Genomic DNA, 11,136 nt, shown 5'->3' on the forward strand with positions numbered 1-11,136 from the left:
TCCCTCATGTCTGTGTGTGCTGTGTTTGGGAGACATCATAGCAGCTAGTCTCCATCCAACAGCTCAGAGGCAACTGAAAATTAGAGATAGAGCCTGCAGAAGGAGAAAAACTGATGACACATGGAGAATAGTGTTGAGTGAGTATGTTCTGTTCCGAGTATGCTCGGGCCGAGCTCCGAGTATTTACAGCTGCTCGGTGATATGGTTGAATCGCTCCTGTGTGCATGATTTGCCACTGTTTGACAGTTTTATTACATGTGAGAAATGTGTAAGAAATAGACATTCCTCACATGTAATAAAACTGTCAAACAGTTGCAAATCATGCACACGGGAGCAATTCAACCATATCACCGAGCAGCTATAAATACTTGGAGCTCGGCCCGAGTGTATTCGGACAGAACATACTCGCTCTACACTAATGGAGAATACAAGTCAGAAAATAACCAGAAATAGTATTATTCCTCATGTACAAGTAGAGCAGCTTTTTCTGAAAAGTCTCTAATTACCGTCAATGTATTTATGGAATATTTAGTTACTGATATGATTTATTGCACTTTTTCTCTTTGGTTTTATTCACCAACTGTTCTAAGCAGGTTCATAAAAAATATATAACAACATCTGTATTAGTGGAGTAGCTAACATGTAGGGATTGAAGAGGTCAAAGTTGTGACAAGCTTCGAATGCTAGTGTGCTAAAACATAATCTTATCCCCTGGGCTTCTATTAGAAGGTAAGCTATTGTGCGTTGATGGCTGGAGACTGTGGATGATGGATCTGCCTCATTTTGATAACAGTCAACCTGTTGAGGACCTGCACAGAAGATAGGTTTTGTGCGATGCTTAAAAACTAACTGTTAACATTGAATAGCTATTGGCCTAATTTTCACCACAAGTAGGAACACTTGGTTGAGTACGCATTCGTATTTCAATAGGGAGACAATATCTGGAAATATGTCTGGCCATGGCTTATCCGCCTAAAAAGAAGGGTCAGACTTTGTATAATCCAATGTTAGAAATTCCGGTGACACAAGAGCAGCCCACCCAGAGATAGTAGATAGTAGAAGACACTTTATCAGTGATACTGTAATATCAATATGGATTCATGCTGTATATGTGCAGAAAAACTTTTCTCTTTTTTACACATTGTGCTCAACCTTGTTTTTGTTTGACTTTATATCCTGATTGAAATGACAATGTTTTATTGTAAGTTCCAAAGGTAAAGTGGGTGTTATGGTGGCATTGTGGCTGTAACTGGTGGAAATTTTGGTGTGGATTAGGAATGCTACTTTCATAGCATTGTCGCTGTCATAAGGGACTTTGTGACTGTCGTGGTGTAAATTAGTGGATGTCATTAATGCACAATTACTAACATATTAATTGGTCAACGCTAAAATTCCACCACCAAGACTAACCTGTGAATGTCCAAAATCAGGTGGGACTGTCAACTTTTGGATAGAGCTTACTTGCATGAACTTTGCCTCTTTTTGTATCAGAATCTGGCCAAATTTGCCTGGACTTTTTCTGAAAATTCAGGACAGTTTTGGGCAACTTGGGAGTTTTGACAACTATTTGATTGTTATATAAATACTAGCAGTTGTCACATTTCTGCATGAATCTGCTAGAGCAATGTCTACTTCTGTTGACAGGCACCACCGTATTCACTCTGCGGGTGGCACTGCTGATAAAAGAGACATCATGGCCAGTATCACTAGGCAGAATAGACAACGTCTAGCCAAGGATGCTAGTGTGTCTGGGACCTGCGAAACAAAATGAATGCATCTCAGCAGGAGTTATCAGCTTCTTGCTCTGGCCAATGTGGCAGTATCATACCCATCTTAAACTCCAATCATACAGCTGTGAGTTGCAAGTTACTGTGCTTACTTTACTCCACAGCCTCTGATGCTATATCTTGTTGTTACCTCTGGGATCCCTACTGATCCTGACTGGCCTGACTCTGTTTTGACTGATCTCCTGGCATCTGAGTACAGCTATTCCTTTGATTATTTTTGTGTTCTGATACTGTACCTGGATTTATGCCTCCAGTAGCTGACTATCCTTGTATCAGGCTCAATCTTCCAGTTGGGAGCTTCTTTGTGGACGCAACCAAGGGCACTCTATCATAAGTCCAAATCGATATATAGGCATTAAAGGGTGAAGGCCAGTGTTCTTCTTGGTTCTGATAGATGGCGTAACTAATGCCAAGTTAGTCCAGTGAAGCCTTTTTTGAACTTATTGAACCTATAGCCACTGCCAGACTGTAGAGCAGCCTGCACAACAAGCTCTGTAAAAGGTGCATCACAGATGGAAGAAGACTTCATACCAATGTTGGAAGGGTGGAGCTACTGGAACTCCTGAGTGTCCTTTACTCTGTTAAGCAGCACTACACCCTTAATTCTTAACTACCACCACTTCAGTGCCCCTCATAGTCTAACAACACCTCTGAATTCTACAGGCAATAATTCTAAAATCCTAGAAATCTATAACTTCAATTAGCCAAATTGCCACTTTCTTCTGTATTTGGATCCTGTTGGCTAAAGCCCGTTAGATGACCTGCACTACTGGAGTAAATTGATTCTTCAACAATGATGATGATTAAAAAGGTTATTTAATCACAAAGGGGTTCAACGCTGTACCAGCGTCTCTATCAAGTGAAAAGAACAAATATCTTCTGTATTTCTTATACTAATGTATATAGAAGAAATAAACTTCATCCTAACAGCGGAGCAATAACACCGTGCGAAGCAATATCCCAGGATGAAGTCAAACTCCAATTTTTAACAGAATCATCTTCTGTATATGTCAGATGACTTCAATAATTTGATCACATCTAGTGGTAACCTGCAAAACACCCTCACATCCTACCAATCTCCATCCACTGTATTAGCAAGTGAGCTGACGGAGAAGAAACAAACATTATCTGAGCAGTACATGTATAGTGCATTTTATTGTGCGCCGAACTTCCATCACCCAGCGGGAGATCTCCAATTCTACATAATAACATAGCATGAATATAGCAATAGTCATGCTGTAAAAGCTGACAGTTAAATCTAGCGCAGCTATTTAGGCACACTTATTTTTCGTGTTAAGATTCATTGCATTTTCAGAGTAATAAGTGTCATTCTGTCTGACTGTGAACAAAAATTTCTAGTTTTTTGCTTCTTAAGAAGGAGATTATTTTCTTCTCTAGTCTAGAACCTATGATTACCTGCAGACTAAAACATAGACTAGCAAGAGGGTGAGGGACTCTTGTCAGCCTCATACTAGTTGTATTTTTCTTGTGTTGGGGCAGGACCACTGATGTCCATGTGATAAATAATACTAGAGTTTATCAAATCTCCCAAAATTCAGTTCTGGCAAATTCACTGAATTCAGGAGGAAAATTAAATTTGAGTCAAATTTTATGTGAAATTAATTGGCCAGGGAGGGGTTAAAATAAACCCTCTTATATTATCTTCTCCTTAACTCTCCGCATGCCTGTTCCACAATTGGTCCTCTGATTGGCTCTTTCATCTTCAGTATTTTTTCATCATTCTTTGCTCTGGCCAATTCTTGCCTGTTCTTGCATTTTAAATGGCCCCATGGGGCGCAATATTCATCATTGACTTAAGTTAGGTTGTATACAGGCATGTGGGGTGTAATGCACAACACCTACATATCACACACCAATAGGGATGAGCGGACCCAAGGAAGTTCAGGTTCTGGTACCCGACCAGAACTTTAGTTCAAAATTTGGTCCGGGTACGAGAACTGAACCCGATCTTGTACCAGAACCCAAACTCCATTGGAAACAAACGGGACTCGAACTTAGGAGCAGGAAAATTCTCTCTCTCTCTCCTCCCGGAACTCTGAATATTGCAATAAACTTCCGGGAGAAGTCCATGTTCGACGTTTAGCATGTGTAACTAATTGTCTGGTACGAACCTCAAACTTTTAAGTTTGGGTTCGCTCATCTCTACACACCACATAATAGCAAGGGCAATAGTGAATGAAAGATCCCGCTAGAAGTGGCCGGAGGCTCGGAATTAAGACTGAAGACAGGAAATAGAATAAAGAAGTCAGAAGAGCTGATGAGAGCAATGGTGTCAAAGGAGAAGGTATGGAGTGGTCTGGGGACAGAAGACTGAAAAACAGATTTTTTTATAGCTCCTTCTCGGCCCCCTATCATGTCTCATAATGGTGGCTGAAGAAAAGGTTTAACTGAAGCAAATTGCAAAAAATTGGATTCTGGCAAATATAAATCTTTATCTAGTACATACATACAGTTAGGTCCATATATATTTGGACAGAGACAACATTTTTCTAATTTTGATTCTAGACATTACCACAATGAATTTTAAACAAAACAATTCAGATGCAGTTGAAGTTCAGACTTTCGACTTTCATTTGAGAGTATCCACATTAAAATTGGATGAAGGGTTTAGGAGTTTCAGCTCCTTAACATGTGCCACCCTGCTTTTAAAGGGACCAAAAGTAATTGGACAATTGACTCCAAGGCTATATCATGGACAGTTGTGGGCAATCCCTTAGTTATGTCATTCTCAATTAAGCAGATAAAAGGCCTGGAGTTGATTTGAGGCGTGGTGCTTGCATTTGAAAGGTTTTGCTGTGAAGTAAACATGCGGTCAAAGGAGCGCTACATGCAGGTGAAACAAGCCATCCTTAAGCTGCAAAAACAGAAAAAACCCATCCGAGAAATTGCTACAATATTAGGAGTGGCAAAATCTACAGTTTGGTACATCCTGAGAAAGAAAGAAAGCACTGGTGAACTCATCAATGCAAAAAAACTTGGGCGCCCACGGAAGACAACAGTGATGGATGATCGCAGAATAATCTCCATGGTGAAGAGAAACCCCTTCACAACAGCCAACCAAGTGAACAACACTCTCCAGGAGGTAGGCTTATCAATATCCAAATCTACCATAAAGAGAAGACTGAATGAAAGTACAGTTATATGAAAAAGTTTGGGCACCCCTATTAATCTTAAGCTTAATGTTTTCTTAAAATTGGTGTTTTTGCAACAGCTATTTCAGTTTGAAATATGTAATAACTGTTGGACACAGTAATGTTTCTGCCTTGAAATGAGGTTTATTGTACTAACAGAAAATGTGCAATCTGCATTCAAACAAAATTTGACAGGTGCATAAGTATGGGCACCTCACCAGAAAAGTGACATTAATATTTGGTAGATCCTTCTTTTGCAAAAATAACAGACTGTAGTCGCTTCCTGTAGCTTTTAATGAGTTCCTGGATCCTGGATGAAGGTATTTTTGACCATTCCTCTTTACAAAACAATTCCAGTTCAGTTAAGTTTGATGGTCGCCGAGCATGGACAGCCCTCTTCAAATGATCCCACAGATGTTCAATGATATTCAGGTCTGGGGACTGGGATGGCCATTCCAGAACATTGTAATTGTTCCTCTGCATGAATGCCTGAGTAGATTTGGAGCGGTGTTTTGGATCATTGTCTTGCTGAAAGATCCATCCCCTGCGTAACTTCAACTTTATCACTGATTCTTGAACATTATTGTCAAGAATCTGCTGATACTGAGTGGAATCCATGCGTCCCTCAACTTTAACAAGATTCCCGGTGCCGGCATTGGCCACACAGCCCCAAAGCATGATGGAACCTCCACCTAATTTTACTGTGGGTAGCAAATGTTTTTCTTGGAATGCTGTGTTTTTTTGCCGCCATGCATAACGCCTTTTTGAATGACCAAACAACTCAATCTTGGTTTCATCAGTCCACAGGACCTTCTTCCAAAAATAAATTGGCTTCTCCAAATGTGCTTTTGCATACCTCAGCCGACTCTGTTTGTGGGGTGCTTGCAGAAACGGCTTCTTTCGCATCACTCTCCCATACAGCTTCTCCTTGTGCAAACGGCGTTGTATAGTTGACTGATACACAGTGACACCATCTGCAGCAAAATGTTGCTGCAGCTCTCTGGAGGTGGTCTGAGGATTGTCCTTGACTGATCTCACCATTCTTCTTCTCTGCCTTTCTGATGTTTTTCTTGGCCTGCCACTTCTGGCCTTAACAAGAACTGTCCCTGTGTTCTTCCATTGCCTTACTATGTTCCTCACAGTGGAAACTGACAGGTTAAATCTCTGAGACAGCTTTTTGTATCCTTCCCCTGAACAACTATGTTGAATAATCTTTGTTTTCAGATCATTTGACAGTTGTTTTGAGGAGCACATGATGTCACTCTTCAGAGGAGATTCAAACAGGAGAACAACTTGCAAGTGGCCACTTTAAGTAGCTTTTCTCATGATTGCATACACTTGGCTATGAAGTTCAAAGCTCAATGAGGTTACAAAACCAAAAAAAGTGCTTTAGTAAGTCAGTAAAAAGTAGGTAGGAGTATTTAAAACAAGAAAATGATAAGGGTGCCCATACTTATGCACCTGTCAAATTTTGTTTGAATGCAGATTGCACATTTTCTGTCAGTACAATAAACCTCATTTCAAGGCAGAAACATTACCGTGTCCAACAGTTATTACTTATATCAAACTGAAATAGCTGTTGCAAAAACACCAATTTTAAGAAAACATTAAGCTTAAGATTAATAGGGGTGCCCAAACTTTTTCATATAACTGTAAAAACAGATGGTTCACTACACGGTGCAAGCCACTATTCAGGGCCATACTGTGTGCTCAGATCCAGCCAAATGCAGCCAAACTGATTGGTCGTCGTTTCATTCTACAGATGGATAATGACCCAAAACATAAAGCCAAAGCAACCCAGGAGTTTATTAAAGCAAAGAAGTGGAATATTCTTGAATGGCCAAGTCAGTCACCTGATCTCAACCCAATTGAGCAGCATTTCACTTGTTAAAGACTAAACTTCAGACAGAAAGGCCCACAAACAAACAGCAACTGAAAACCACCGCAGTGAAGGCCTGGCAGAGCATCAAAAAGGAGGAAACACAGCGTCTGGTGATGTCCATGAGTTCAAGACTTCAGGCAGTCATCGCCAACAAAGGGTTTTCAACCAAATACTAGAAATGAACATTTTATTTACTATTATTTAATCTGTCCAATTACCTTTGGTCCCTTTAAAAACAGGGTGGCACATGTTAAGGAGCTGAAACTCTTAAACCCTTCATCCAATTTTAATGTGGATACCCTCAAATGAAAGCTGAAAGTCTGAACTTCAACTGCATCTGAATTGTTTTGTTTAAAATTCATTGTGGTAATGTCTAGAACCAAAATTAGAAAAATGTTGTCTCTATCCAAATATATATGGACGTAACTTTATATGTCATGTGTGTATGTTTAGTTCGGCATGTTGCCTCCCTGAAAGTAATGCACTGTTATTTATGCTCAACATGCAACTTCACCTAGTATGCGGCAGGTGGAAGGTTAATCACATGCTGTTTAGTCAGTGGTGCAAAGAGAGTTCCTAGGACAGTTGTACATGTGGCACCAGGCTGGGGTATTTAATAAGAATGATGCTATGTTAGGGTCTGTGCACACGTTAAGTATTTGGTGCAGACATTTCTGCATCTTTTGGCAGGAAAAGCGCTGCATAAAATCTGCACTTTTTTGCCATGTTTTTGATTACCGTAGTTTTTTACATGTGTTTTTTTTTATTCTTCTCCATTCATTAGTATGGGTAAAATTTACAGCAATATCGCTGAAAGAATTGACATGGTGCAAATTTAAATCTGCCCCAAATCTAATAGTCAAAAATAAGCAAGGTCTGCATGAGACTTCAGGATTCTCATACACTTTGTTGGCATAAAAAAAAAACCTTCAGGTTTGTGAAAAATCTGTGCAAAAAAACATGAGAAATCTGGAATGTGTGCACAGGCCCTTACTGTTTGCCATCTACAATCCCTGGCAAAAATTATGGAATCACCGGGCTCGGAGGATGTTCATTATGTTGTTTAATGTTGTTGAAAAAAAGCAGATCACAGACATGGCACAAAACTAAAGTCATTTCAAATGGCAACTTTAGGGCTTTAGGAAACACTAAAAGAAATCAAGATTAAAAATGTGCTACTCAGTAAGGGTAATTTTTTCAGACCAAGCAGAGGGAAAAAATTATGGAATCACTTAATTCTGAGGAAAAAAATATGGAATCACCCTGTAAATTTTAATTTCCAAAGCTAACACCTGCATCAAATTAGATCTGCTCTTTAGTCTGCATCTAAAAAGGAGTGATCACACCTTGGAGAGCTGTTGCACCAAGTGGACTGACATGAACCATGACTCCAACACGAGAGATGTCAATTGAAACAAAAGAGAGGATTATCAAACTCTTAAAAGAAGGTAAATCATCATGCAATGTTGCAAAAGATGTTGGTTGTTCACAGTCAGCTGTGTCTAAAATCTGGACCAAATGCAAACAACATGGGAAGGTTGTTAAAGGCAAACATACTGGTAGACCAAGGAAGACATCAAAGAGTCAAGATCGGAAACTTAAAGCAATACGTCTCCAAAACAGGAAATCCATAACAAAACAAACGAGGAACGAATGGGAGGAAACTGGAGTCAATGTCTGTGACCGAACTGTAAGAAACCGCCTAAAGGAAATGGGATTTACATACAGAAAAGTTAAACAAATGCCATCATTAACACCTGAACAGAAAAAAACAAGGTTACAATGGGCTAAGGAAAAGCAATCGTGGACTGTGGATAACTGGATGAAAGTCCTATTCAGTGATGAATCGCGAATCTGCATTGGGCAAGGTGATGATGCTGGAACTTTTGTTTGGTGCCGTTCCAATGAGATTTATAAAGATGACTGCATGAAAAGAACATGCAAATTTCCACAGTCATTAATGATATGGTGCTGCATGTCATGTAAAGGCACTGGGGAGATGGCTGTCATTACATCTTCAATAAATGCCCAAGTTTACCTTGATTTTTTGGACAGTTTTCTTATCCCATCAATTGAAAGGATGATTGGGGATGATGACATCATTTTTCAAGATGATAATGCATCCTGCCATAGAGCAAATACTGTGAAAACATTCCTTGAAAGAAAACACATAAGGTCAATGTCATGGCCTGAAAATAGTCTGAATCTCATTCCAATTGAAAATCTTTGGTAGAAATTGAAGAAAATGGTCCATGACAAGGCTCCAACCTGCAAAGCTGATCTGGCAACAGCAATCAGAGAAAGTTGGAGCCAGATTGATGAAAAGTACTGTTTGTCACTCATTAAGTTCATGCCTCAGAGACTGCAAGCTGTTATTAAAGCCAGAGGTGGTGCAACAAAATATTAGTGATGTATTGGAGTGTTCTTTTATGTGTTTGTTTTTCATGATTCCACATTTTTTTCCTCAGAATTGAGTGATTCCATAATTTTTTCCCTCTGCTTGGTCTGAAAAAAATTACCCTTACTGAGTACCACATTTTTAATCTTGATTTCTTTCAGTGTTTTTTTAAAGCCCTAAAGTTGCCATTTGAAATGACTTTAGTTTTGTGCCATATCTGTGATCTGCTTTTTTTCAACAACATTAAACAACTGAATGAACATGCTCCGAACTCGTTGATTCCATAAATTTTGCCAGGGGTTGTAGTAGAAGAAAAAGGCAAGCTGTCCCTACATACAGTCATGGCCAAAAGTATTGAGAATGAGACAAATAGTAATTTTTCCAAAGTTTACTGCTTCATTTTTTGTAATGGCAATTTGCATATACTCCTGAATGTCAAAGAGTGATCAGCTTAACAGCAATTACTGTACTTGCAAGTCAATATTTGCCCAGAAAATGAACTTTAACCCCCAAAACACATTTCAACATCATTGCAGTCCTGCCTTAAAAGGAGCAGCTAACATCGTTTTAGTGATTGATCCATTAACACAGGCGTGGGTGTTGATGAGGACAGGGCTGGCGATCAATCAGTCATGATTAAGTAAGAATGACATCACTGGACACTTTAAAAGGAGGCTGGTTCTTGGTATCATTGTTTCTCTTCAGTTAACCATGGTTATCTCTAAAGAAACACGTGCAGCCATCATTGCACTGCCTAACAGGGAAGAATATTGCAGCTACAAAGATTGCACCTCAGTCAACAATCTATCGCATCATCAAGAACTTCAAGGAGAGAGCTTCCATTGTTGTCAGAAAGGCTCCAGGGCGCCCAAGAAAGACCAGCAAGCGCCAGGACCGTATCTTAAAACTGTTTCAGCTGCGGGATCGGACTACCAGCAGTGCCGAGCTTGCTCAGGAATGGCAGCAGGCTGGTGTGATTGCTTCTGCACGCACTGTGAGGCGGAGAATCTTTGAGCAAGGGCTGGTTTCAAGGAGGGCAGCAAAGAAGCCACTTCTCTCCAGAAAAAACATCAGGGACCGACTGATATTCTGCAAAAGGTACAGGGAGTGGACTGTTGAGGACTGGGGCAAAGTCATTTTCTCTGATGAATCCCCTTTTCGATTGTTTGGGACATCTGGAAAACAGCTTATTCGGAGAAGAAGAGGTGAGCGCTACCACCAGTCTTGTCTCATGTCAACTGTGAAGCATCCTGAAACCATTCATGTGTGGGGTTGCTTCTCAGCCAAGGGAATCGGCTCACTCACAGTCTTGCCTAAAAACACAGCCATGAATAAAGAATGGTACCAGAATGTCCTTCAAGAGCAACTTCTCTGAACCGTCCAAGAGCAGTTTGGCGCCCAACAATGCCTTTTCCAGCATGATGGAGCACCTTGTCATAAAGAAAAGGTGATAACTAAATGGCTCATGGAACAAAACATAGAGATTTTGGGTCCATGGCCTGGAAACTCCCCAGATCTTAATCCCATTGAGAACTTGTGGTCAATCATCAAGAGACGGGTGGACAAACAAAAACCAACAAAAACCAACAAATTCTGGCAAAATGCAAGCGTTGATTATGCAAGAATGGACTGCTATCAGTCAGGATTTGGTCCAAAAGTTGATTGAGAGCATGCCAGGGAGAATTACAGAGGTCTTGAAGAAGAAGGGGCAACACTCCAAATATTGACTTGCTGCATTAACTCATTCTAACTGTCAATATAACCTATTGGTACTCATAATATGATTGCAATTATATTTCTGTATGTGATATAAACATCAGACAAACACTAATAAAAACCAGAGGCCAGCAGATCATGTGAAAATATAATTTTGGTGTCATTCTCAAAACTTTTGGCCATCACTGTACACAGTTGCGT

The sequence above is a fragment of the Phyllobates terribilis genome, unplaced genomic scaffold (genome assembly GCF_046119375.1).
Source record: "Phyllobates terribilis strain yellow unplaced genomic scaffold, ASM4611937v1 Scaffold_1__5_contigs__length_1240528914, whole genome shotgun sequence".
In the NCBI taxonomy this organism is placed as follows: Eukaryota; Metazoa; Chordata; class Amphibia; order Anura; family Dendrobatidae; genus Phyllobates; species Phyllobates terribilis.